Raw genomic sequence first — 6,190 nt, 5'->3', positions numbered from 1 at the left:
CAATTTTCTAAATGACAATAAATTTACAATTACACATGCGCATACATATATAAATACAAATATGTATATATAAATTTGTATATATGTACATACATGCATACATACATACATAAGCTTACGAAAATTTGATATTAATTTACCACATCCGGCAACTTCAGTTAGCAATACTCTAAAATTTAGAGTCTAAATCTTGCTTTTGTGTACATACCAGAGAACGTAAATTTACGTAATTTACTTTGTAAATTTACGTTATCTGTACATACAAGAGTTTTAATGATTGTAATGTAGAGTATACACGCTCCAACTGTTCTATCAAAACGTTGTACAGTGAGTTGGACGACTGTTTAGTATACCAACATGATATACACGCGAAAAATTTCACTTGATGTTGCGAAATTTGTTCAATAATAATAATTGATGAAGCATTATTGTATTTTTATTTGTTATTTTATTAAACAACATTTTGTGTACGCAGATTGTACAACCAACTTTGTTTACACTTTTCGTGAAAATAAATTAAAAAAACTAAAAATAATATTAAATATATTAAAACAAAAATAAAAAAATTATATAAAATAAAATTAAAGACAAAAATTGCTTATACAAATAAAAATAAAAAAAATATTTTTTAATATAAATATTTTTCAAAAATACTGTATATGTATGTATGTTTATATAATGTATGTATAAAATGTTTATATAATTTTTTTTTTTTTATATAAACACTTTTTTTATTTAATTTTTTTTTGATATTTAAGATTTTTTTGTTGTTTTTTATCTTTTTTTTGTAGTTGGTTGTACAATCTGCGTACACAAAATTTTTTTTTTTTTTGTAATTTATATTTTTATTTTTTGATATTTAAGATTTTTTTAGTTTTTTTTATGATGGATGGAAAGAAAAATGAAATGGCGCCTATCGTGGTACCGTTACTTCGCATTGCCCGCGATTGCAGTTGTTGTTGGTGTTCTTCTGCTTTCAGCAGTCAAATCTCTCTCTCGCTACAGCGGTGTGCCTAGCTTTGGATATAAAAACGCACTAAAATGCCTGCTTTAGAGGCTTCAAAAAATCGATTTTTTCGTGGATTTTTTGGGAAGGAAAGAAATATTCGATTGAAACGAAACTTTCAGTTTTTAGTATAGTATATTTCAACAGTCTTCTCAAATTTTTTCGTTAAAATATATGTCATATTTTGCCTGGTACCTCGAGGCGCCTCGAGTGTGCATGTGTCGTGAGGCGGGAAAGATGCAGGTCGCAATTTTCATCAGAAACCAAAAACCCAGAAAAAATTTATTTTAGTATAGTATAGCATCTAGTTAAACCCAGAAAATTAAACAAAAAGTGAGAAATTCAACAATTTTTCGCTAATTAAAAAAAAAATATTTATTTTGGAAAAACAAATTCACTTTAGATTGTTTAAAAAGTGGGTTAATCATAACTTTCTTAAGGATTTTTAGGTTCAACTAGAAGAGAATTCAATTCCGAATACAATCAATGTTATCTCGTTTCGATAGGACGCTTAACTTTTTCCCTATCATTCCCGCAAATTAGGAAAAATTGTAAAAATAAAAAACCAAGAAATCGCACTTCGAGCGATCCGGCCGCTCGTATACCTGCTCGACGCTTGCTCACAATTTCTTCTGTAACTCCAAAAATATTTTGAATTTGCTTCTGAAATTTTGAGAACACATTCTTGGATAGTTTGGGAAGACTAAAAAAATCGACAAAATCGAGACAAAAAAATCGATTTTTTGAAACCTCAAAAGCAGGCTCCCCCCTTAAAGAAAATAAAACACCAATTTTTTATTGAATTACTTAAAGAACTTTGTATGCGAGACAAACTGTTTTTAAAATTTGCGCTTTTTTAAATAAATGTGTTATGGTTATGTCCAATTAATTTATGAGTTTTTTTTTTTTGTTAAGCGAAACTCTTTTGTTAAGGGAACGACTTTTTTGCTATATTTGAGGCAAAAGTTTTGTCAGCAAAAGATGGACCACAGGCAACAAAATACGGGTATTAGCTGCGCTGTTACCAAATTAACTAATTAATTAAATTGTTACTAAATATTTATTATTAGTATTACTATTAATTACTAATTAGAATAATTAAAAAAAAAAAATTTTTTAATTAAAAGAAACTTAAATTGCAATTTCTCAAACTGCTCCCAAATATCAAAAAAAAATTAATGCAATTTCGAACGTGTTAGTACAAACTAGCATTGCAAATCCAGTCTTTCTTGTTCTTTGCTTTAAAAGTTGCATTATTTTTTATTCACAATAGATATTAGCACTCATTTTTCGGCAATGCAGCCATCGAAAATTTCCCTAATCTGCTTAAATTATGAGAATTATGTAAGTCTAATTGTCAATCCGCATTAGGTAAGGTTAGGTTAGCCTGGTTAGCATTAAGTCACGCGACCTTTTGGTCGCTAGCGATACCAGATGGAGACTGTCCTCTTTGAATACTGAGAGTAAACATCATGTAGGATGTCAACGCTTTTGGCGACTCTAAGCAGAGCTGGGAGATTCGCTTTTGAGACGTCCTCCAGATCCTCAAACAGTGGGGCTCCCAGGCATTTTAAACGGGATTTTAATAATGCCGGACAAACGCACAGAAGGTGTTCTAAAGTTTCCTCAGTATCCTCTCTGCATTTTCTGCATTTGTCCCTATTAGCAATCCCTATCTTGTACCCATGTGCAGCCAATAGATTACGACCTGTTAGCATACCCATGATAGTTCTGCAATCATTTTCGCGAAATCGTAAGTACGAATTGAGCCAGTTTTTTGTCGTTAGTTCTACACATAACTTTTGCTGTTTTGCATGTGGTCAGATTAGTCCACCTAAAGGTACATAGCTTCCACTCGCTTTTTCATTTAGTCGTCCATTTCTTTGTATACTTTATTTAGCGGTTTTAGTATGTCGTTCTCCTGTTCAAATGGTAGTCTAACAGCACTTTTTGCTATCTGATCTACTAATAATACAAGCTGTCTAATCCCTAGTTTTGAGCAGTAAATGCCCAGTCTAAAGTTTTAGAGCCGTCTGTGTAGATGTGAAACGTTCTATGGCCAGGCTTCATGCCTTTGTGCCAGCCCTCCTCTTTAATTGTAGAGCGAAACCTTCTCTCCCGGAATCATGTAATATGTAATATGTGCATCCTTAACTCCTTTTTCCTATTGAGCTATGTCCGAAGGTTGTACAGGTGAATACTCCAGCAGCTATTAACCTCCCCGCGGTTTCCGCTGCCAGATTATCCGCCATAAGGTCAGTAGGTGGCATGCTGAGTATCATTTTCAGCGCCGCCGTTGGAGTGGTTTCGATCGCTCCTGTTATGCACAGAGCAGCGAGTCGCTGAATCCTTTCCAGTGGCATTAAGTTCGCCAGTTTTCTTGTCGCGTCGATCCGCATTAGTTGTTCTTAATTCCTGATTAACGTTAATCCCGTTTAACGCCACCATCTGTCTAGGCTATATAACCCCCATATTTTGTTTATGTATGCATATACATACATATATACACATATATATCTATAGGTATTTAATATATGTATGCGCGAAGGAATGGGCAAATCTACGCACATTCGCCAAGCTTTATGATTTCAAACAAAGAGTTGTATAGATGAATTTAAATTTACATACGTACATATGTACACATATGTATGTATATATAAATGTATAATTAATTATACATCTACATATATGTATATATCTATATATATATATACATAAATAACTATATACATTCGACATATACACTCAGCTATGCATGTAAAACTTTAAGGAAGCAAAGACATAGAAAAGTATGTTTGTTGCATGTTTAATTAAACGCAATGTTTGAGAAAAATAATTAAAAAAAGAATAATGTATAACAACTAACTGTGCTTCATAGAGTAGACTATAAATACAGTATAAATAAAAGAAAAACAACTACATACATATTTGTTTAGTGATTGAATTATATGCTGAATATATGAATGTAAGTGCAAACATAATACCTACACTCAAACTATTGTCAATACATACAAGTATGTACACATATAAGTACATGAGTGAGGCATACCGCTTGCTTTACTAAATACATACATATTAAATAAGTAACCCACATGTGCATGCAAGCTGACACATACATACATATGTATGTAAAACTTTATACTCATACTGAGAAAAAAAATTAAACAATTGTATATGTTTGTATGAAATGTTAGAAATTGTAGTCAATCATTTTTGAAAACGCTTTCGGCGCAATATGATAACAAATAATCCAAGTACGTATACTTATACAGAAATACTAAAAATACTCATACAATATACATATGGCTGTATGTTTGAACATACTCTCAAACAAACTTATATATACACACAAACACATATGTACTATATGTGCATAGGTAACACACACACACACAAAAGCGCAGCATACATACATGCTTATAAGTTGATAAGAAATCAAATACAATAACTCGATTAAAAATAATAACACTTAAGAAAAATGTTACAACAATGTGTTATGTACAATCATTGTAAAAAAACACAAGCATACACACGCACGCATATACATACATACATACATATGTAATTAGAGTTGTAATTATACATGCCTACATACACTTAATACACTTAGATGAATATTTGTAAGTATCTACATACATAAATGCAAGCATCTAGCCATACATACATACATACATACATATATGTACGTAAAAGCTATAAGAATTGAAATTTAATGCAAATACTGATTTCCAAGTAGAAAAGTGAATACTAAATGATGATAATAATGAATAACTCAATGTGATCATTCTGATGATGTCGAAAACTGCTTTACTTTTATACTTTGCATACATAAATATAAAGAAATATTTATACTTGAATGCACGCATACGAGATATGTATGAGCATAAAAGCATACTAGTGTGTATTAAATTTAAGGAATCAATAAGAAAATATTTGCATTTTCGTTGTGCACACAAATAATCGATGAAATCGACATATGGTACATACTTATACAAGTATATACATAGATACATACATGTGTTAGTGATTTTATTTTGTTTCAAAGGAGCACGAAAGGAACCTTCGTAATATGGATATTTTATATATTTTTATGTTTTCAAAAAACAAACAACAAGCACCGCTTATATCACGCAAACATTTCTCATCTAAATGCAGATAAACTATATACATATGTATGTATATATATATTAGGCCGGGTCGATTTGTGGGGAGGCAAAAAAATTGCCCATTGCTCTGTGAAAATCATATTCTAGGGATCAAAATAAGAAACTTTGCCGAAGGAACCATACCTCTAAAACGAATTCTGATGATATTTTGAAATGATGGTATGGGGAACCCCCCAGGGGAGTTCCAGGGGGTGTGCCACTGACATCGATGGATCGGCCGTCCAAAGTTAGTGGGGGTCGGTCATACATTTGGACTCGATTGGAACACTCTAAATGGGTCAAAGTGGGATTTTTCGTTCGACCCAAATTGGGGGACATCAGAATTCGTTTTAGAGGTATGGTTCCTTCGGCAAAGTTTCTTATTTTGATCCCTAGAATACGATTTTCACAGAGCAATGAGCGATTTTTAAATCGACCCGCCGTAATATACATATGTATATATTTTCCCATAGTTCCTCTAGATGAAACATAGGGTTCAATAAACAAATTATAATTTCGTTTGTTTAGAGCTACATAGATGTTTAATTTGACTTCAGGAACGGCCTGCTCTGCCCGCCTCTGCTGCTACTTGTCGCCTCCATGTGTTGGCTGGTCTTCCGCACCTACGGCTTCCCTGGGGACTCCAATCTAGCGCTGTTCTGGCGATGTCATCCCGTGGTTTGCGCAATGTGTGTCGGATCCATTTTCACTTGAGACGCATAGTTTCTGTGTGAACTGCGGTTTGCCCGGTAGCCGCCCAAAAATCATCGTTGCTTATAATCAGACCAGACTATCCGCATAATCTTTCGTAGGCAACGGTTTAGGAAGGATTGCAATGATCGTGATATATAGGGTTTTTCAGTAAGAGCGCTTCAACTTTTGAACTTTTTTGAATAAAACACAAACGGTTTGACTTTTTTAACTAATTTTTTTTTTTTATTATCGAGTTTGAACATATACATTTAATTATGAAATTCGATTTCTTTTGCATGACCACCGCGTGCACGTTTTACGAAGTCCAATCGTTGAACCCAATTTT

Source organism: Anastrepha ludens, chromosome 6 (assembly GCF_028408465.1).
Source record: "Anastrepha ludens isolate Willacy chromosome 6, idAnaLude1.1, whole genome shotgun sequence".
NCBI classification, from domain to species: Eukaryota; Metazoa; Arthropoda; class Insecta; order Diptera; family Tephritidae; genus Anastrepha; species Anastrepha ludens.
This window is presented reverse-complemented; position numbering follows the sequence as displayed.